General features: G+C 40.6%; 1 protein-coding gene across 3 annotated transcripts in view; it reads right to left on the reverse strand.

Annotated features, from left to right (window-relative positions):
- ESR1 (estrogen receptor 1) overlaps nucleotides 1–22,915 on the reverse strand; it is a 195,081-nt gene that overhangs the window by 169,175 nt on the left and 2,991 nt on the right. Inside the window, exon 2 of one of the 3 annotated variants that reach the window (XM_081905166.1) lies at nucleotides 7,213–7,370. The exons of 1 other annotated variant lie outside the window; for it this stretch is intronic. The gene's annotated coding sequence lies outside the window, so the exon portion shown is untranslated. Of the gene's footprint in view, nucleotides 1–7,212; nucleotides 7,903–22,915 lie in introns of those variants that run through there. One more of the 3 variants, XM_081905167.1, reaches the window with a different exon arrangement.

Consider the following 22,915-nt stretch of genomic DNA (forward strand, 5'->3'; position numbering starts at 1 on the left):
ATGGGTCTTTTTCATCCTTATCTTCCTTATGTCTTACTCCCCAAACCTTGACTGAAAATTCTCTCTCAAAGATTTATGGTGAATCTTCCTATGAGTAAGTTGCTCACAGTAGTAGATTTTGATATATCTGGTGGGATAAAAGGAGATCTTCATTAAAATGTCCCAAACTCTTCCATTTATAGTTTGCAGATGAAGTCTGTATTTTTATCATCTGCAATTGCATTTTAAGAAGCTCTTGAACTCTTTACTACCTCTGTGTTGACTCAGCTAAAGAAGATGTATATTCCAACTGGGTCTGAACTTTCCAGGGCTTAAATCACAGATTTCTCCTTTTGGAGGAGACATACTGAATCTCAGTGTCCTGAGGATCAGGGTTCATCCATTGTATACACCACCCAAGAATATATTTGCCAAGAATGATTTGCTCATTGCTGGCTTGAAAATCTTTGAGATTTGCCCTTATTAAGAAAACAGAGCTTCCCTCTCCTGCCAGATTAAGAAAATATAAAATGGAATGTTATTTGCCAAATGAGGTTTCTATATATGATTTATATTATAATTAACTTTTCTGTATCCTTTTCCATAAAGTTCTCTCAGTTTCTGTTATGCCATTTCACTGAATGCTTGTAACTACAGACTAAAAGTGTACACGTTTAATTTATTACCAAGAAAACCTTCAATACTGGTGGTTTTGAGTCAGGAAAAGGAATTCAGAACATTTACTAATCAATAAATGTTCTGTCCAGTGGTAGAGAACCTGTGACCTTCCATGTTCTCTGTCTGGTCTTCAGGACTGTCCTCAAGTCACACACCCCTCCTCAGCCACATCCCCTCTCTCCAGCCCACAACTCTCACTGTTCCTGCTTTACAACTTGCTTGAGTGTTGCCTGGCTGGAATGTTGAACTTGCTTGCCTAGAGGGGTATAGAGGAGGGTGTGTAAAACTAGCTTATTATGCAGGTATTTTATCTGACTTTGTTGCTCCACCTCCTTGTACCTCTGGCCCTGCCCACCACTGGCATGTGACTTCTAGGAGACTGCCTAGAATGGAATGTGGCCCCTGCTCCAAAAAGGGTTCCCCTACCACTGCTTTAATTCCACACGTAGCCAACATCAGAATTGTGGCTTATATTTATACATTAGTGGTTGTTAAGTCCTTTTTATGACCTGGGAAAACCATTTACTATGGGGATGATTTTGCCCTTAGCATGCAAGACAGGCTCACAGCTGTTTGGAGCAGGCGCTGAGTGTGGGAAGTCATGTTTCTTGAGCAGCTTGTGAAGCCTAGCATCTTCCTCACTGAAACCTGTGCTCTTGCTCATCTCTCCAAGCCCACCAATTTGCCCTGATCATCTGCTGTAGTTTAAACTGGACCAGGGAGGTCTTTGCTCATGTCAGATTTCAGTTAACGGGCACAGTTAAGAAAGCTTCCCCCCACAGCAGGCGCTGTGAATATTTAATGGTTTGACTTCACCACTGGAGCCACACTCCATTGTCTCTTGAGTGAGAAACAGATGCCAACAACTCCATATTTCCGTGGCACTGAATCAGAACTGTGCCCAATATGAGCAGCAGCAAGAGAAAATGCACCCAAATTTCTTTTGCATTAAACAGGAGAATTGGCAATGCTGACAGTGTAATGGGCTTCCCACAAATTCAGAAGCAACAGCAACACCACATCAGCAAAGGGCAAACCACAAAGATACAGCAGGCCTATCCGGGCTCCCACCCAACACACACACACACACACACACACACACACACACACACACAGGCTCTTACTTGTAAATAAGGAAGATGGTACAGGCTCAACAGCAGACACTGTACGCTGGAGTCACTTCAGGACTTCAAGAGCAAGACAAGAAATACAGAACTGTACGGAAGTGACAAAGATGACCCAACAGCTTCCCCACCCTTCCCACCAGCTTTTGGGGATGAGGCACAGCATGCTTGCTCATTAGACTCTTGCCTCACAGGAATGCTAAGCTTACAAACATGTGCTCTGTCAGAGCTGGCGGGTCTGCTCCCATCTGCAAAGACAGTGCCTGGTACTATGTGCCAAGACCCGCGCCCTCCTGTTCAGACTCCTGTTCAATCACTACCACCTCCTGTTCAGACGTACCCCCTCAGCTGATCAAAGCCCTCTTCAGCCTCCACTGTTGCAAAAACCACCTGGCATCAGGGTTTCCTAACCACCTGGCATCAGGGTTGAAAGCGGAGATCCCCCCTTTCAAAGTAGGTCCCCCCCATTCAGCCCCCTCTTCTGTTTCTTCTTCATCTCCTGCATCAGTCTGCCAGCCTAAGCCTGATCCTAACAATACTGTGGGGCTCGTGGCATTAGCCTCTCTTTCATGCTTTTAACATTCTCAAATTTATGCAGTGACAAATACCTTGGTTTGTTTTCTTACACTGAGAGGCAAGACACAAAGTTAAGGACCCATTCTGACCCTAAGTCAAAGTCCACAGCATCTGCAACTATAGACACCCACAATAGTCTGTTCACCAATACTAGGGATTAGGTTTCCATGCCTTCTCCAAACTGTATTGATAGTTGCGCCAATTGTTCAAACATTCCTAAACAAACATGCCCTTTTCTTATGAGAAACTCTACATCACCTGGACTGCCTTCTCATCTCAGTCTGATAGGAGAGCTATAAATCGAGTGTAGCTTCCTAACCTCCATTAGTTCCTACAACCCAGTACATCTGTTTATACTGTGTAACAATATGGTTAACTTGTTAATAGTATGGGGAGAAATTAAATGAAACAGTCTTCTGATCACTCCATCATCACAAGCATTTCTGTTTGCCAAATCTCCCCTCTCCTCCAACTGGGTTTTGTAGATTCGCCTGACCCTCCGGAGTGGAATGGGAGACATGGGGGTGCCTGGGAGGAAAGATCCATTGTGTTAGAAAGAGCCTTTGTGCTGGCTTCCACTGGCATACAAGGTGAGTTGAATGCAAGCCATGCTCTACCATCAGTACCAAGGCATCTCTTCACTATTTGGTATTCTTTGTTTTCAAGACTTTAGGAGAAATGCCTCATTAGAACCTAAATAAACTTGTGATTTATAAAATGTTGACACAAATTGCAAAAATGAGGAAAACAATTAAAGTATGGCAGCAGCGATTGGGCGGGTGATTGGTGGCTGTGGTGAGGCGGGCAGGTGATGGGCGGGCGATTGCTGGCTGCGGCAAGTGGGTGGGCTGTTGATGGCGGTGAGTGGGCAGACAATTGGCGGCTGCGGCGAGGTGTGCAATCGGCTGTGCCAAGCGATCAGCAGTGGCGGGCAGGCGAGTGAGCGATTGGTGGAAGTGACCTCCCCCACCCCACCCCACCCCGCCAAAGCTAAACAACTTAATTTCTTAATTTTGGGCTTTAAAAAATAAGGGTCGCCTTATACATGGGGGCATCTTATACACAGAAAAATACGGTAATATACCCCCAAAATACCAGACTTTACTAGCTCCAATGAACACATGTGATATGCACATGGATGCTGCAGAGAACTTCTGCAACAAAAGCAGCCTTCCTGCTATGGGTTGGGTCTTGTGGCCACGACCTCTTGCTTTAAATAAGGAGCACAAAGCTGCATTCAGTAGGAAGAGTGGAGAGGATTAATAGTTCAAGGTCATCAGAGGGCTCAGTTCACGGTGTGAAGTCATCTCTGAATCATATGTCCAGAATACTATTTGGGAAAGCCTGAAATACCAATTCAGATCTGAAAAGTTTAAAGGCATGTTTAAAGGCACTGTTTCTAAATCAGACTGAGAGAAATTTGCTAACCTTCAAACTACAGGTAAGCTCATGTGTTTTTTGTGGAACTACATCACTTCAGACTATACTGAGGTAAAGTATGTTTTTAATAAGGTAAAGGGACCCCTGACCATTAGGTCCAGTTGTGACCAACTCTGGGGTTGCGGCACTCATCTTGCTTTATTGGCCAAGGGAGCCGGCGTACAGCTTCCGGGTCATGTGGCCAGCATGACTAAGCCTCTTCTGGCGAACCAGAGCAGCGCACGGAAACGCTGTTTACCTTCCCGCCGGAGAAGTACCTATTTATCTACTTGCACTTAGGCGTGCTTTCGAACTGCTAGGTTGGCAGAAGCAGAGACCGAGCAACGGGAGCGCACCCCGTCATGGGGATTCGAACCGCCAACCTTCTGATCGGCAAGTCCTAGGCTCTGTGCCACAGCACCACCTGTGTTTTTAATAGGAGTCATTTAAAAAATGTCCTTTAGATAGAAGAAATGGTGCTACAGTCTTAGTCCCCACAAACTAGATTTCTTTGTGCAAGAAATGAAATCCAGGAAGCATTTAAACACATGATCTACCGCCAGCAATCTAAAGGAGTACAGCTCCATGCAGTTCTGCTGGACATGTAGGCAGCTTCTCAATAAAAGCTGCACAGCTGCGTCTCCAGGTCATGGGCTGGTTGGGGATGAAGCAAAAACTCAGAATGCAGAGATGGCCTGAAATGTATGAATGTATGTAACTTGTATGGATATTCAATTCAAAGATCAGTGAGAGGAAAATAAACTTGGCGTGGCTAAAACAGAATCCCATTTCAATTAGATAGGTCATATGCATGTCTATTCAGATTGTGTCCAGTGAGGTTTGTCCCAGCTAAGTGGGTATAGGATTGCAACCTATGTTACATAAAATGGTATTCCTGGCTAGGTGGTATCTGCATATTTCCTGACAGGATAGTAGAATGGATTCCTACTTTTGTTATGCCTCATTTAGGCATTTGTCTTGTTTTATTTCTTTGGCAAGAAATAATGTATATATGTGGCAGATTGGCACCACTTTAAGAGTAGCTAGCAGAGGTGCACCCACACCATGGAGTAATAGCAAATGAGAATTAGTAGTGGTAACTGTATTACTACAGCCAATTAAAACAAAATGCAATTAATTCAACACAGAACACCAGTAACAGGGTAATGAAGCCTTGGCAGGTCTAGTAACCAACCAGGAAAAAGAGAAGAACCACACACACACACACACACACACCCAGTCATGTTGGCTGCACAAGCTTGTGCTGCTTTCACATAAGCCCCAGTTAGGTGTGTAGCTTGGAGGGAAAATCAATGTAAGCTGTTGTACTGGGTACATTTGGACCACAGGGATCCCAAGTGCTGAAGCAACACATCTAAATTCTCAAATTAGAGCCATCTAGCAGTGCAAGTATACAATGTTAAAGCAAAGTTCCTTGGTGGGGAGGGCCCATATCTCAGTGGTACTGGCAGACCACTTGTTTTGCATGCAGATGATCCCAGGTTCAGTTTCCGGCATATTCAGTTAAAAGAATCAGATGATGGGAAATATCTGAGACCATGGGAAACTCCTGCTGGAGTAGACAACACTGGATTAAGTAGACAAGTGGTGTCACCTGGTGTAAGGCTGCAGCAAGGATACATAATCCATTTCATGGAGATGTTGAAAAATAGGAATTGCTATGTTGTTGAAAAAATGTCTCCCCCCACCCCCATTTATCAAAAAGCTAATGCATAAGTCTTAATACAGAGTGAGTGTAATTATTCTGTTACTTGTTAGTCTTAAAAGTGTGACCAAAGGTTTTCAGGAAGCGTCCTGTCCAAGTTGACCACTACCTTTTCCTCTGCGTTCTAAGAAGATGCTGAGCCCACAGGTTTACAGTTTGCCTACCAAACATCATGGGGAAATCACCTTTGCCGCTTTGCGGAATGATATAGGTGGCCAAGTTAACTCAAGATGAGAGAACTCACCTGGTGCCATTTGAGAAAAGGATACAAAAGAGGGATAAAATGCTCCATTAGGTAAACAGAAATATCAGTTCTGTATTTCCCCCCACAAACTTACAAAGGGGGATTTTAAAATACAGGTAGTACTGATCCATTTGCTTAAACCCTCGCCTTCTCTTTGTTGCCTGTCTTGCAGCACATTCCTAACCACAGTAAGTCAGAAGGAAGTCCTACTGAATTCTATGGGCATTGCTCCCCGGTAAGGGCACAGGACTGCCACCTCAATCCTACCTCCAAAAAGCATGTAAAGAAGCAACCTCTCTTCCCCTTTTGTTTGTGACTGTTTTTCCTCTGTTGTGAACTCTGCTTGTGTTATGATATGAATTGACTGAATTAATTTTTGGCTTTAATTCTCTCCCGACCCCTGCACTCCACTTATCTGTGCCCTACTGACTGCAATAGGATTTCTGACAGGGGATAGTTAGAATTACACTGTTAGTATTTTACATGTGCCCCATGCGTATATGCCTACACATTCTCTTTTATATTTAATATTAGACATAATTCTTTCACGAATTAAGATAAATTGGGGAGTGGGGATAGGGCATCCACTCCGACATTTCAATGCTTTCTGTACAGTTGAGAACACACCGTTCTTCCAAGTGATATTGCACAAAGAACTTCACTCCCAACTTGACCTGTAGACCCTGAAGCTCTCGCTGTGGGAGTCATTTGAATTTTGGCAGCCAAGCAACTAAGAGCCAATCCCACAGCGCTGCACTGATCACGCTCAGCCTGAATTTAGAGCTTGCAGGTGAAAGAAGCTTGAATTGTCCTGTCTGCCTAGACAGTGGTCTGCTTACATGGTACATTTTTCACTCTAAAACATCTGCTGTATTTAATGCCAGCTAAACTGAAAGGTGAATTAATTTGCTTTGCAGCTGAAAGTTCATCTTGCTGCAGAATTGCGTAGAGGGTGATGTTCTTAACGTTACCTTTACACATACACATGCCACACACACAAAGTTAAAACAGCCTTTGAAGCCCGAAGTCGCATAATTGCTTCTGGCTTCATTCATAAATAACTGAATGGAAAGATCCATGTGGTTCCCTGCAGGTATCCTTACAATATGACACTTCAACCAAGTGAGTTCTAAAAACATTTTTTCACCCAGAGTGCTGAAGACAGACTGTTATTCCTGCTCTGTGAAAAAGGAAGCACTTATTTTTCCCCCCCTACATCCCCAGTAATTACTGCTCCAGATGTCAGTTTTCCACAGCCGGAGACACAGATTCCAGATAGCAACACCGTCCTCAGCCACTATTCAGGGGGGTGGGAATGCAATCATTGAATGCATTCACTGCTACGGGAAAATGAGTAACTATATCCCACATCACACACATAACTCCTAGGTGTGTACTTAACTTATAGCCGTCTTTAAAAAAAAGCCAATACCACAAACATTCAAGAAAGTAAGATAGTCACCTACTTTGACAGGATCATCTGAGTTGCAGCCAATCTTCTCATTCTGAGACAAAAGCTGGAGCAAGAGACATTAAAATGTCTTTCCCATTGAGTGGTTTCTGCTGCATGTGTGCTTGTATTTTCAGCTATGATGAGATTCTCTTTCTGGCAGTAACTATGAGGCTGATAGAACTGTAAAATGAATAATCATGCTGGCTGACTGGCTGGCTGAAAAATAAAGTACTAGCACCACCATATGCTAGAGGTTGGGAAATCTATCAAATACCCAAAGAGCCTGTGAATCCTGTTTTCTCCGCTTCTCTCTCTGCACTTTATAGTTTTGTTTTTTAACTTACCATCAAGGCTGAGAGATATATGACAGGATATAGTGCTATTAATTTGCCAGGAAAATGCTAAGATGGTCCAAATGAATTTCTTTTCCTATGTTATAAATTGTGGAGAAGGTAGAAATTCCCCCCTCTACAACAAAAAAAGTTGGGCTTCTTAAAAATGCATTAGTTAAGGAGTAGGCAGGAAATGCATGCTGCTAGTTATTCATTAGAATGGGGCCACAAGCTCAAAACATTGGCAAAGGTAAGTTAAAGCTGTATGCATTTTCACCTAGCCCTTGGAAGCAGAAGATAGTTTATTGGCCCGTCATTACCCTCCACTCACCTACTGCTGAGTAGTATGATATTTGCCTGAAGTGGCCCTGAAAGGGATTAGTTTCCTACTGGTTCCTAAGCCCTTCCCATCTGTCACATGATCTTCCCATTTCTGCCTGGAACACAGCTGTTTAAGTTTCCCTTGGGCACAAACAGATCCTGTGAGACAGAAAACAAACTAACAAGTTGCTTACCTAATTTAAAGGAGATATATGGTGAAAAATGAATTTTAAAACAAGACAAAATATTAGCTTCTCTATATGAAAAATGCTGAGGTGGGTTAATAAATGTAAATTAAATGGATTAAACCCTGTGGTCTAATTGCGCAGTCATAGACACTTTTAGTCGTCTGCAAATGTTTGAATTGTTATGTGCTATAATACTGTCTGCTGCATGGCTTCCAGATAAGATTATATAAGACTGTTGGTGGTGGGTTAATGTTCTGAGGGGTCCTGTGTGCAATCCTTTGTGGGGACCCTAATTTTTCACCTAAATAAATGTGACTATGGTCAAAATTGGGAATGTATGAGACAATAATAATGTTTCTGCCTTCACACTGTGCTCCTAAAAAAAGTTGGGAACAATCCCTGCTGTGGGCCAGACAGGAGGAAAAAGTAATGATAATACGAATGTCTCTGAAATGGGTGCCCCCCAAAAGTGGGTGCCCCCCCAAAAAAATTGGGAACACTTGGGGAAAATGTTTTGATTATGATAAAGTCTCTGCACTGTCTCACATTAAAACCACTTGGGAACAATCTCTCCCCCACCTTCTCAAAAAGTATTTCTATGGGAAGCCAAAGCAAAGGAGGTGAAACAGTCTCAACCTTTCCCTCAGTCCATGCACCCTCCAAAAACCTAAAGAGGTTGACTTATCCTACCCTTTTCTTTCCATATTTGTCCCACAACTGCTTGGGGAAGTCCTTCCCTCTGGAAAGGAGAGGTGGAGTTAATACAGCCAACCAGAGTGGCAAGAGGGTGGGCCCTTCCAACTCCACCAAGTGGTCTGTGCTGCACAGCTGGAGGAAGCATTTTTATTGTCTCTCCACCTGCTCTGGGTTAGTGATCCCAGCTTAAAAGGTTGTCTGCACAGTACTGCTTTTAGATAAGAAGGTGAGTTTTGTTTTTTTGAAATGAAAGCTCAGAGTCTGCAGCATATCCTAGCATGGGCTCTGGTGCAATCACTCCAATTACACCTTTATAAATTCAGCCCTGTTTAGATGCTAAGGATTACTATTGCCTGGTGTCCACAGCTCTGACTTTGCTTGTTGGCTAAAAGCGACAGGTAGGAGTGGTCAGGCTAGCTCCTTTAACAGAAATTGCTTTAAAACAAGACAGCTGAGTCTGGTGCCTCTATTCAGAGGCCTTTGGGGGCACCAGGTTGGTGACCCCATCATGAGATAATTTTAATCTGTTTTAGTATTTTGACTTCTGTGTGTTTTAAAGTATGGTTGTGATTTTTTCTTGATTTTATTGTAAACCATCTTGAGGTTTTCTACAATCAAGTGGTGTATAAATTTTATGAAATAAATAAATAATGGATCTGACTTAATCTACTATCCCCAGGGAATATGTGTATTAGACTCCAGGGCTTTTATGAATTCATTAGACAAGTCTCCCAATTCATTTCATATACTTTTATTTAATTCATGGGTTTCATTTATATATGTTAATACTAATAGATTTGTAACACCATAGCTTCTTTCCCGCTCATGGACTACTTATGTGAAAGCTCTTGAGTAATACACTAGTAGTAGTAGTAGTAGTAGTAGTAGTAGAAGAAGAAGAAGAAGAAGAAGAAGAAGAAGAAGAAGAAGAAGAATAGTAGTAGTAGTTTGGATTTGATATCCTGCCTTTCACTCCCTTTAAGGAGTCTCAAAGCGGCTAACAATCTCCTTTCCCTTCCTCCCCCACAACAGACACTCTGTGAGGTGAGTGGGGCTGAGAGACTTCAGAGAAGTGTGACTGGCCCAAGGTCACCCAGCAGCTGCATGTGGAGGAGAAGAGACGCAAACCCGGTTCCCCAGATTACGAGACTACCGCTCTTAACCACTATACCACACTGGCTCTCTACAGATGTAAGTCATTCAGGAGTAATAAAATAAAATAATAAAATAATAATCTCATATAATATAAATGCATATTATAGTAATAAATATAATATAAATAAATGTTATTTATTAATATATAAATAACATATTTTTAATATTTATAGTCTACATCCAGAAATACACAAGGAAAAGGAGGACTTAAAAAAAAACCAGCTTGCAATTTCTTCACAAATTTCTGCTTTAACTTTCACAGTCAGCTTGTAGTACCTTAATGGGAAACTACTTTTCATAAGAAATCTATATTTCAGTGTACTTAACTTATAGCTGTCTTCAGTGTACAATGTTTTCTTTCAAAAAAAAATTGGGGTGTCATTATTTTACCATGTGGGGCAGATTTATAAAAATAAGTTATTACAGCTCTGGGATAGCTCAGTTGGCAGAGCATGAGACTCTTAATCCCAGGGCCATGGGTTCAAGCCCCACGTTGGGAAAAGAAATCCTGCATTGCAGGGGGTTGGGCTAGATGATCTGTGTTGTCCCTTATGATTCTATGATTCTATGCCAAGCAAGAACTGAACAAGCTATCCATAAATCCATACTGTAAAACACAAAAAAACTCCTTTAGATACAATTTCTAAAAGTAATGGCTTGAATTCCAAGTTGCTAAGATTTCGAAATATTTAGCAGTTTATAACTGCCTTTAAATAAAAAACTTAAAGAAAGTACCCTGTCCCCTCCTTCCCTCTGCAAGCTTCTCCAGCTGCTTAAAGGCTCTTCCTGAACAACACAGGTGGGGGCTGTACGGGAGGAGAAACCCACTTTCTGTGAACTTCCTTATTTCAATTTATGTTAGGATCCAATTCTGATTTTGGCAGCAGTCCACAATGCCCCAACCTACTGAAGAATTGATGCTTTTGAACTATGGTGCTGGAGGAGACTCTTGAGAGTCCCATGGACTGCAAGAAGATCAAACCTATCCATTCTTAAGAAAATCAGCCCTGAGTGCTCACTGGAAGGACAGATCCTGAAGCTGAGGCTCCAATACTTTGGCCACCTCATGAGAACAGAAGACTCCCTGGAAAAGACCCTGATGTTGGCAAAGATGGAGGGCACAAGGAGAAGGGGACGACAGAGGACGAGATGGTTGGATAGTGTTCTCAAAGCTACCAGCATGAGTTTGAGGAAACTGCGGGAGGCAGTGGAAGACAGGTGTGCCTGGCGTGCTCTGGTCCATGGGGTCACGAAGAGTCGGACACAACTAAATGACTAAACAACAAAACCTTATTCAGGAGAGCCCCCTGCCATCCAGAGAAGCTTCTTGATGGGTGCAGGTGGCTGCAGGAGAAAGGATGTCTGTAAATGTTAACCTGTATGCTCTCTGAGGGGGAAAACAGGTCTCCTAACAACACTGAACAAACTACGGCTCCCAAGATTCCCCACCATGCAAGAACAATTGCCTCAAAAAAAGTTTTTTTCATGTGCTTCTAAGGTTTGAAGTTTTTTTCAATCCCCAAATTAAATAATAAAAGTATTTAAATTAAATCAAGAGGATGTACCTCATCTGCCTCATCTGAGGCACTCTCAGCCTAGGATTAGACTGCAGATTACACTGATATCCTCGATGTTTTTTCTAATCCACTTTGTATTTTTCCCTAATCCACTAATTCCCTAATCCCCATTGCTAATCAACTGATCAGTCTCAATTCCTAATTCAGGTTTGCTCTGGTTAATCCTAACAGCTACTGTTTTGCCACACATCCTAGATGACAATTGATGTTTAGCATCCTTGAATCAGTCATTTTCACAGCATTCTGGTGTGGGGAGGGGATACTCCTTTGATGTGGCTTAGAATGCCACTATTATTTCCTGCTCTCTTTTTGCATGCTGAGCCCAAGGATGGTTTCTACGGATGGGAGAGTTGCTTGTATTCTGCACAGCATCACCACTCAAGCACAAGAAGATTGTACTGGGTACAGAAGTCAGCCCTGAATAATGTTGTTTATATTTAAAATAAAATTTCTGACACTTAAAGTTGCCAAGATGGGCTGCAAAGTGTGTGAATAAAATCTAATCAGTTTTTTAAAGCTAGAAAAAAGCCTATTCATTACCAGCAGCCACAGCCCTCTGCCTCTCCCTGTGACTAACTGAAGCAGCATAAATGATTAATTCATACAGAGAATCCATCTTTCTTGACATGAAATTTTGATTATCGACATACATAATTTTAATGTCTTTCTATTGCTACATGCCAAATATACACAATGGTGGCTCATTCTAATAATGACTAAATAGGCTACATCCCAGGAGTTTGATTTATAGCTTCCCCTTTAAATTTCTACCCAACTCCAGAACTGAAAGCTGAAACCAGCTTATTCAGGGCTTAGCTGTGTCCTGTCCCTGACATTTCTTGTGTTCATTCCAGCTTTTATAGTTTCGTAGAATTGCTTGATACAGTCCATCTTGCTGTCTTCCTGCTACGGAAAGACTGCTTTCTGCTATATTATGCATAGAGGCCATGCTTTTTTTCTTTAAAAATGTTTAGGGGTACTCTCATTTTGACTCCAGAAAAATCACCATTTAATAATTCAAATCGGGGGAAATAAATACAGTAAATGGACAAAAGTACAATAATTCACAAAATATTTAGGGGTATGTGTACCCCTGAGTCCCCCCAGAAAAAGCACTTAATAGAGGTATCTCTATCCCTATTTCATAACACTGGATCAGTCCCACAATATAAAGCCTGCATTTTATTTTTAAAGCATCGTGATATGCCTATAAAGAATTCATCTCCTTGTCTACTGTTTATTTAATCTGCTATATCTCTATTTAATCTCTGTCTAGAACTCAAGGTAATATATTCCAGTTGTAGTCAAAACAGAAATATACATAAAAGTACTATTAAGCTGTAAGAGATCTGACTGAGCAACCTACACCTGAACTGAGATACCCAACATGGAGCTCTCCAGATGTTGTCTGACTACAACCTCCATTAGCCCCACCCAGCATTACCGACAGAGTTGATGGGAGTTGTAGCCTAATACCATATAGAGAGCACAATATTGACTACTGTTGCTGTAATCAGCTCTGAGTGAAGAGAAGATATAATTTTTAAGAGTGATAACAGCACTGCTGCTGTCCAACAAGTGAACTTCAGCAGAAGTACTAACGTATTAATCATGAGACACCCTAGTTGGGTTGTTGAAAATATTTCCAAAATCACTGAGAATATTGTGGTAAATATTTTGGAAACAAAAAAAAAGCTGGGCTACATCAGAGTGAGATTATTCACTTTATTTTTCTTTTCTTTTCTTTTTTTATAGAATATTTATTAAGGTTTTTAATAATAATACAATCAAGGTAAAAATAAAATAAAAAATAAAAACAAAAATACAAAAGTAAAAATAATTTAAAAAAAAAGAAACATGCAAGTTTTCCATTTCTCATTTTCCTTTAACATGTTTCCCGGACCTCCTCATACCTCCCTTTTTTGTATTCCAATTCAAATTGTTAGTTCAGCAAATCCTTGCCATTAAGTTTTAACCTGTTTCTGAGCCTGTTTCTCATATTCCCTTAAAGCATTACAGCTGGAAACCACTTAATTTCTATCCAACATCATTCTAACATTCATTAATTTTACAATATTTCTGTAGATAGTCTTTAAATTTCTTCCATTCTTCTTCCGCCGACTCTTCTCCCTGGTCTTGGATTCTGCCAGTCATTTCTGCCAATCCCATATAGTCCATCACCTTCATCTGCCATTCTTCCAGAGTGGGTAAATCTTGTGTCTTCCAATACTTTGCAATAAGTATTCTTGCTGCTGTTGTAGCATGCATAAAGAAAGTTCTATCCTTCTTTGGCACCATTTGGCCGACCATGCCCAGGAGAAAGGCCTCTGGTTTCTTCAAGAAGGTATATTTAAATACCTTTTTCATTTCATTATAAATCATTTCCCAGAAAGCCTTAATCCATGGGCACGTCCACCAAAGGTGAAAAAATGTACCTTCATTTTCTTTACATTTCCAACATTTAGAGATTATTCACTTTACAACAATCAAGTACTTGACACAATGATCAAATCAGGAGCATATATTGGATAGAAACTGTACTAGCTGTTGGACACCCTATAGCAGGGCAGTCCAACTTTTCATACCAAGTGGACCACAAGAGTACTTCGACATGGAACCAGCAGGCTGTACACTGACTTGTCGCACAGGACAGCAAGGCTAAAATTTAACACTTTCTTGCAGCCCTCATGCTGTCTTCCCAAAGCCAGCTAAGTGAAGTGCTGGGCTTTGGGAATGAGGTACAAGGCTACGAAAAGGGTCTTAGAGCCCTCCCATCTTCTTCCCAAAGCTGGTAATGTGCTAACTAGGCTTTGGGAAGGAGGCAGGAGGACTCTGGGACCCTTTCAGAGCCCTCACACTGCCTTCAAAAGCCTAGCACCTCATTACTTGGCTTTGGGAGAGCAGTACAAGGGCTGGGGAGGCGGTCGGTGTCAAATGTTGCTGAGGGCTGCCAAAAAAGGCCTCAAGGGCCACATGCGGCCTTCAGGCCATGTGTTGGACCACTCTGCTCTATAGTTTAGTACAAGAGCAGAGTACCAACTGTCCTGAGCAGGCTCAAAAGAGCAGTATTCCACCAAACCCTTGATAATTGTCATAGATTTTGGTGTCTAGAATTGAAAGCAGAAATGAATCCAGTTCTGCGGTTCTAGATCAACTGGTCCACTCTTGAAGGATGATTCTGAAGTCTGCTTAGCAAACCCCAAACGTTATGAGTGGGATTCAGCAAAAGTGAGTATGATTTAAAATATGTATATTTATATTATAAATATTTAACATATTTATAACCTACCCTTTGTCATGGGATCTCAGGGTGAAGCAATAAAGAATTATTTAAAACAACAAATCTATTAAACAAAACATAAAAGCAGATAAAATCAGTTAACATCAATCACAAAACTACAGAGAATCATCTATAAAATTCCCAAGCTAACCATTTCCAAATGTTAGAATAAATAGGCATGTTTTAAGCTGGCACCAAAAGAAAAGAAGAGCCAGTGAAAGCCATATCTCAGAGGAAAAGATGTGCCAGTGTTGCATCAAGAGTTGTGGTATTGCCAGTCTTAAATCAAACACATGAGCATCACATGGCAAGACCTGAAACTAAAACAGGATCACCAAGCAGAGAAGTAATTATGTGTTAAAATGTTATGCCCTAGTCACACTGACCAGGCCACACCTTGACCAAATCAGACACTCCCATAGATTTCACACCAATTCAACTCACATGTGTATAGAATCCAAAGTTAAACGGATAGAGGAGAGCAATGGAAGGTGAACATACCAAGTGTCATGGCAGTCTTAAAGAACACACGAATCAGGAAGCCGGACAAGAACATGAGCTCCTGATTACAGTGGTACCTCGGGTTAAGTACTTAATTCGTTCCAGAGGTCCATTCTTAACCTGAAACTGTTAACCTGAAACACCACTTTAGCTAATGGGGCCTCTTGCCACCGCGCTGCCGGAGCACGATTTCTGTTCTCATCCTGAAGCAAAGTTCTTAACCTGAAGCACTATTTCTGGGTTAGCAGAGTCTGTAACCTGAAGCGTATGTAACCTGGAGCGTATGTAACCCAAGGTACCACTGTACACAGGATTCTCCTCTTTGTGCCCATTGTGATGGTGGTGGAAGAAAGCATCCTGGCATCTCTGCTCCCCTCCCAGCCAAGTAGGAGATGGCTGGGAAGCAGAGGGGCACCTGGGCAGACCTAAGAGTTAACTTAATGCCTCTGGTTGCATTGGAAAGACTGAAATGGGTCCTTCCCACAAAGACACAACCACTGTCTTCCATTGCCCATCCTTACCCACTGTCAGGTTGTGGTCTGATGCCAGATCCCACAGAGAAGGCAGGTATTGTTGGACCCTTGATTGCTCTGAGTGAACAACTCACCCCAGCAAACGTTGAGTGCAGACTAAGTTTTTTAAGTCTCCCACCTCCACTTCTTCCAGGCTCCACTCTGTTGTCGATAATTTTCAGATTCTTAAAATGCAAGTCTTCTGGCCTGAAGATGGGTACTCCTCCATTTATAGTTTCTCACCTAGTGTACTTGCTTTTTTTAAAAAAAGATATTTATTGCGATTTTCAAACAATACAACAAACCTCACATTCAAAGCCAAAATTAAAAAAGACTAAAAGAAAAAGAAAAACAAAAACACCATCACAATCAATCAATCAAAAACCGAAAAATACAGCAAACAACATAAAAAACAAAAAAAGAGTAAACCTAAGAGAATAAAAAAAGAAAAGAAAAAATCATATATATCCAGTTTCCATTATTTTCATATCCTTCTTTCCTGACTTCCTCACATCTCCTTTTTCTGTGTTCCCTTTTTACACCATCATATTCAGCAATGCCTGACCTTTTTTTTAGATCTTCTTCTATAACCTTATTTCTCATAAAGCATTTTTACATATTCCTTTCTACTATGTCACTAATGCCACATTATCTTTATATCCTGCATCGCTTCAACATTCAAATATTTTACAATGTTTTTGCAGATAGTCTTTAAATTTCTTCCAATCTTCTTCCATTTGCTCTTCTCCCGTGTCTCGGATTCTGCCAGTCATTTCTGCCAATTCCATGTAGTCTATCAATTGCATCTGCCATTCTTCCAGAGTGGGCAAATCTTGTGTCTTCGAGTACTTTGCGATAAGTATTCTTGCTCCTGTTGTTGAATACATAAAAAAAAGTTCTATCCTTCTTTGGCACCATCTGGCCGACAATGCCCAAGAGGAAGGCCTCTGGTTTCTTAAGGAAGGTATACTTAAATACCTTTTTCAGTTCATTATAGATCATTTCCCAGAAAGCCTTGACCTTTGGGCACGTCCACCAGAGATGAAAGAATGTTCCCTCAGTTTCCTTGCATTTCCAACATTTATTATCAGGCAAATGATATACTTTTGCAAGCTTGACTGGTGTCATGTCTCACCTAGTGTACTTCCAAGGCTGCTAGACAGGTGACGTACTGTGGGAGACCTTTGATTTCTTAGGGGAAGGTGGCTGGGGAGCCTCATGCCTTTGATGCTATAAGGGAGGTTTTTCTGGGAGTTCCTGATCGTCAGCCTCATGCTCTGTGGACTCAGTGGTTCTTCAGCAGCAGGCTCCAAGCCCTGAACCTAACATGGCTACTTGTCTGAGTCCTCTGTTGGAGACTCTATAGCCTCCAGCCTTGAATCTTGTTTGCAGCTGGGCCCTGAGGTTGAGATACTCAGGCTGCAGGCTGGCATAATGTACTTTGAAGTAATCTAGGGCAAGATTGATCTAGACAGATCTTCCTTTTAGTTGTCTCACATTTTCATTGTATTTCCTCGTCACTTTCCAAATGGGGCGGTGGGGGGGGGGTTCATTGCACTTGTTGGTCTAGGATGATAGAGAGTGCCTTAATCCTCTTTAAATGCACAAACCTAACATTCTGGTATGTGACTGAATCACTGTGTGTCGGGAGGCACACATTGTCACCACTTTAAAAGAGAAAGGTATTTTCAGCAGCTAGAGGAGGGTGATTGGAGTCTAGGAACAGTAGAAAGAAAAAGTGTTAAGCAGCCACTTCCACAGCTCATCTCCTGTTCCCCCAATCAAACTGGCAGGCTCTTGTGTCTCTCAACTAATCGTCCCTTCAATTTATTACAGCCAATGGACCAGAAAAAATATCTGCATTTGGAAGAACGTGATCATTTAGTGTGGAAGCACATGCACTTTGGAACTCCCTGCCTCTTGAGATTAAGCAGGCGTCTTCACTGCACTCTTCGGCACCTGCTAAAAGCATTCATGTTTAGACAAGTATTGCAACTTTTGTATGCTTTGAAGTATGTTTGCGTTTTATCTTTTTGTACACCTCATTTGGTCCTCATGTCTTATATGCATAAATTAGATATTTGCATATATGATTTGCATTGACTCATGTACGCATTTTGAATTTTAGCAATTATCATCCAGTGTCAGTAAACATTAGAAACTTGATCCATGAGATTCTTTGGTGGTGGGTGGTTTTATTGCTACAACGAACTAACATTGCTGCCCACCATGGCATCAGCAAGAGCAACTGAATTCTGGTTTCCGGTGCATGAGAAAGGAACTGTAGACCTATCCTTGCGATCTGGATTCTGTGATTATCCCAGTATGAAGTTATTCCATAAATATTATCATACTGTGAGAAAACTGATCATATGAATCATACTAAAGTGGCAAAATAAAGTTCTTTTATACGCCAACATAAAACTGGGATATAAGACATATAAAAGGGAAGTGTTTGTGATCTAGCGATTTATTCTCTTCATAAATCAGATCTTTGCCAGTTAACTAGGCAAAAGGGTACTCAACAGAAGTGCATGACATAGCATTGCAGCTGAAACAAGCTTATAAAAGTATTTTGTAATGATAAAATAATTAGGAAAGATATTGCCAATCTGCATAAATATCATTTCCCAAATAATTGTGAAATAAATGTAGACAGATATTTAGAAATAATCAAATATTTCTTCATCAAGACAGAGGTGCTGATATCCATGTGCTTTTTGCCAGTCACATTGCAGAACTTTAATGCATTTGGTTAAATATTTACAATCCACCCAAGGCCTGCTGGGGCAACATCTCATTTTCTCCCTAGAGGCTTGTAGGGATTACAACTTTATTATCATGGTCATCAATTACATGATCATTAATTAAATTTCTATACCTCATCTGATATACAATACTATAATAACAAACAAAAACACCCCCACAAAGTTTAAAATGCCATAGATTGTTCTTATTATTAATATTATCCAACACAAACCCATTGAAATGAAAAAGATTGAGTGTGTTCTGCCGTTATGATAGTCTCTAACTCTTTTTGGTTTCATGTCCCTTTGCTTTTACCTGTTTTTACAAAGGGGGGGGGGGTGGAACAGTGGTGAAAAAACTCTCAAATGTCCCTGATTCTGTTTGATGCAAATTTACACTTATTAAATATATAATGTATTAGGCATTATAGCTGATGTTAGGCATTTTCCTACCACATTCCTTTCTTTTTAAGTCACAGATGTGTCCAAATGACTTATTCCCTTCATGTTCTGGCTTATTTGGGAGTGCAATAGCTGACCTTTATCTGATTGGCATCTGATAGCGCACTGGTATGTCATTCTGTTTAAGAAAAATATATGCACTCTGGTGCCCTGGAGTGGGGAGTGGATGGACAATATTTTAGGAATTATCATTGCTACTCGTGATGCTTGTTTGTTTTCTTATTCTTTCAAACATGGCATACAAAACGCAAAAGTTATTACTGTTTTTAATGACATGGAGACAATGATTGTAACTATCACAATATGACAATACAGCCTCATTTCTCCCGTCTGAGATGGACAAATAACATATTAAGAAGTGATTTAACTTCTTGCCTGCTTTATTGTTTAGAGAATGCCCTGGTACAAAGAGACATGTTACCCTTAAGTACATCAACAGACATACAGTACCACCTCTGTTTAGATCTCCAGGTAACTAGTACATCAAATCCTATATATGTATTCTATCATATCAGCTTTTGATCATACTCGGATCTCTTAGACTTTCAACTTAAGATGATCAACAATAATTCACGGAATTACAGACATCAAAAGCAGACTATAGACAGGAATAACAACATGCTATTACCCTAGCATCCATTTCTAAATCTGCATAGATGTGCATGTTGAGTATTTTCAACTCACACACCATGATTTCCTAAACCCAGATAAACTATTCCCCCTTTAAGACAGATCAAATGGATCAAATGCGACTGCAACTTAGAATGTTGTAAGAACTGTAAGAATGCTATATAAGCTCACATTTATTTTTCATGTTAAGTTTCTTGTAACATGCTACTGTATATAAAATGAAAAATGTTACTATATATTAACTGTATTATACTCAAAATATGTAAACACACAGACAAAATATTGCTGCATCTCAATGAAAAGCCCACTCTCCTTTTCTATTCTGTTGCTATTGTGCATTGTTAAGAGTTACATATCTGGCAGATACAATATTAAAGAGCAAAGGGGGGAGGGAATAAAATACCGGGTAACTTATTTCCAACAGCTGGTATTTTATTTTTTTAGAAATAGGATGCTAAAATCTGACACACACACACACACACACACACACACACAGCTAACTCTATTTGTTCTTAGAAATATCACAAACCTTTGAAGAAAACCTCCTACAGAGCCACTTGTACCAGACTCAACCTGTTGTTTTAAAATCAGACACAGAGATCTCCAAGCATTAGGTTGGCCCAATCTGAACCATTTGTTTTATTTGTACAGTACCAGCAACTAGTTAGCGTAGCAGATCATTCCCAAAAAAATGAATGACCCAGTAAAATTGCTCTTCCTTTTCCTGTATCTCTGATTTAGAATCATTATCTGCTTTCCCAGTCTAGTCTTAATGCTGTACATTTTACAGACATATACCACAAGTTCATTACATGACCAACTGGTCATGTTGTTCAGATGCCTGATTGTCATTTTCCAAAGCAACTACTCTATTCCCAATAAGAATGGTAAGTGTAATGCCATTCCCAATAAGAATGGTAAGTGTAATGCCAGTGAACAGCAAAAGCGGTCTAAAGACACTCTCAAGGCAAATCTTTAAAAATAAAATGTAAACACCAACAACTGGGAATCACTGGCCTGCAAGCACTCCTATTGGAAAATAGCCTCTACCAAAGGCGTCATGAACTTTGAAAAAGCACAAACTCAGAACAAAAGGAAGAAACAAGCTAAGAGGAAGGCAGGTTTGGCCAACCCTCACCGTGATCAACTCCCACCCAGAAACCTATGTCCCCACTATGGAAGGATGTGCAGATCTAGAATTGGCCTCCAGTCACTTACGGACTCACTGTTAAGACTATATTCATGGAAGACAATCTTCCTTAGCTACAAGTGATCGCCAAAGAAGAAAGAAAAAAGATAGTTCATTAATAACAAATTAAGTACAGCTGATCTGAGTGCGGTAAAAGTTTTTTTAAACTTCAAAGGGCTTCTTAAAGGCTGTGAATCAATCAATCATTTTATTTGTATGCCACTTTTTCAAAGATAAAACCATGCTCAAGGTGGCTTACAAATATATATAACAAACATAACAAAAGTAGTCATAAACAATAAACAAATCATCAAAAGCTACACAACTAAATTGAACAGTCTCCTCAAAAATCATAGGATACAAAAAAAAGCTACAAAAAAAAACCAGTAACAACAGCAACAACCGCCTAGCTGGCCTAGGACCAGGTCACCTGAAAGACCCTTACACACCAAACAGATTGCTGCAATCATCATCTTGACTGTCCTGCAGCCGCCTTGCAGTTGTTTCGCTTGCATTTCAGTGCAGTGGCATCTGCATTTTGGAACACTGTTCCTACTGATGTCCGGCAGGCACCCGCAATTTTGATGTACCGATTTGATTGTATTTTGGTGTAGACTGCCTTTATATATATTTATTTTTACGGATTGGTAGTTTATTAATACCCTTGTAAGCATTGTTTAACTTCAAGCAAGGTGGGGGCCTAATGCGCTTTCAGTTCATACACTGGAACAAGTTCTGGGCTATATAGAACCATGGTTTGTATGCCCCTCTGAAAAGAACTAAATTTCTCATTCTTCTAATCTCTGAAACAGGAAAGATCAGCCTGGGGTCCCAAGATATTGTTGGATAATTTATTTATTTGACTTATTAGTTGCACGTTACCCAAAGGTCTTACATTTAAAAACAGAAACATAAATAATTACAGCATTACAAAGGATCCATATGAAACACACGCTCCTTGACCACTATCACCCCTAGCAACCATGGCCAACGGTCAGGGATGATGGGAGCTGTAGCCCAATAATATCTGGGATCCCAAGGCTGGGAAAGCCTTTTTTAGATAAACTAGAATGAATATAATGCCATTTGGGAGAAATAGTTTTTGAAGTGCATAAGAAACAGATTGATCATTTTCGATAAAGACACTTTTAATCAAGTGTAAGCACTTCAGTGTAACAGCCACCAGCTCATAAATCATAGGTTTAAAATTAAAAATCCCAAGCTGGTACTTCTGAAAAATTAGATTCTGAAGTGCTCTAGAGATAATTAGCTTGGCTTTTACTCTGTCAGCAAAGTCATTCTAAAGCCTTTAAGGCTTATACAGAAGAATCCAAATAAGTGCAAATGGAAGTCTTGTGCTTTCCTGCCCACCCCTTCTCACTACAGCCAATAGTTACTCTTCTTCTACTCCAAAAATCCATACCTGGAGTGGCATGCAATGTTGTTGTGGGGCCTGCAGTTTGAGGCAGAATCAACAGAATTTGAGAAATGCCTGCCACTTATGGAAGAGCAGTTTAGATTCAAGCCATACCATTTTGCAAAGCTGACTAGGAATATTTTATTTCAAAGACACTGGACACAGTTCAGAGAAACGGAAGTACAGATCAGCAAGTGGGAGCTGCACAAACATACAGGGTGGAGTGAAAGAAATGGGGTACAAATGGTGAAGAAAAGCCCTTTGCCCCACTCTTGCACCTGCCACCCTTTCAGAGTTTCCTATTTCCCATCTGTTCCCATGCTCCACCCTTTACCCAGCTCTCACCCTAGCCATTGGTGGTGGAGACAGAAAGAAAGTAAAGCACTGTATGTTCAATTTCTTACCCACACCTACAGGGCAGGACATAAATTGAAATATCCCTATAATCACTTACAAAAGATACAATCTATATCCACTGCTGGAATTGTACCAGCCATGAACAATGCATTTCATGCTACATTAACTCTGTGGAAATTAACTGATCCATATATAATTATGCCTTGTGTGCTGTTTGTACTTCTAGAAAAGTCAGTGGAATTGAATTAAACATATAGGTAGTCTCAGACACACAGTGTATTTGTGTGTGTCTAGATTCTCCTACACACACACACACACACGCGCGATAGATAAACAGATAGACAGACTCTTC

This window comes from Podarcis melisellensis (assembly GCF_964234715.1).
Source record: "Podarcis melisellensis genome assembly, chromosome: 3".
Taxonomy (NCBI): domain Eukaryota; kingdom Metazoa; phylum Chordata; class Lepidosauria; order Squamata; family Lacertidae; genus Podarcis; species Podarcis melisellensis.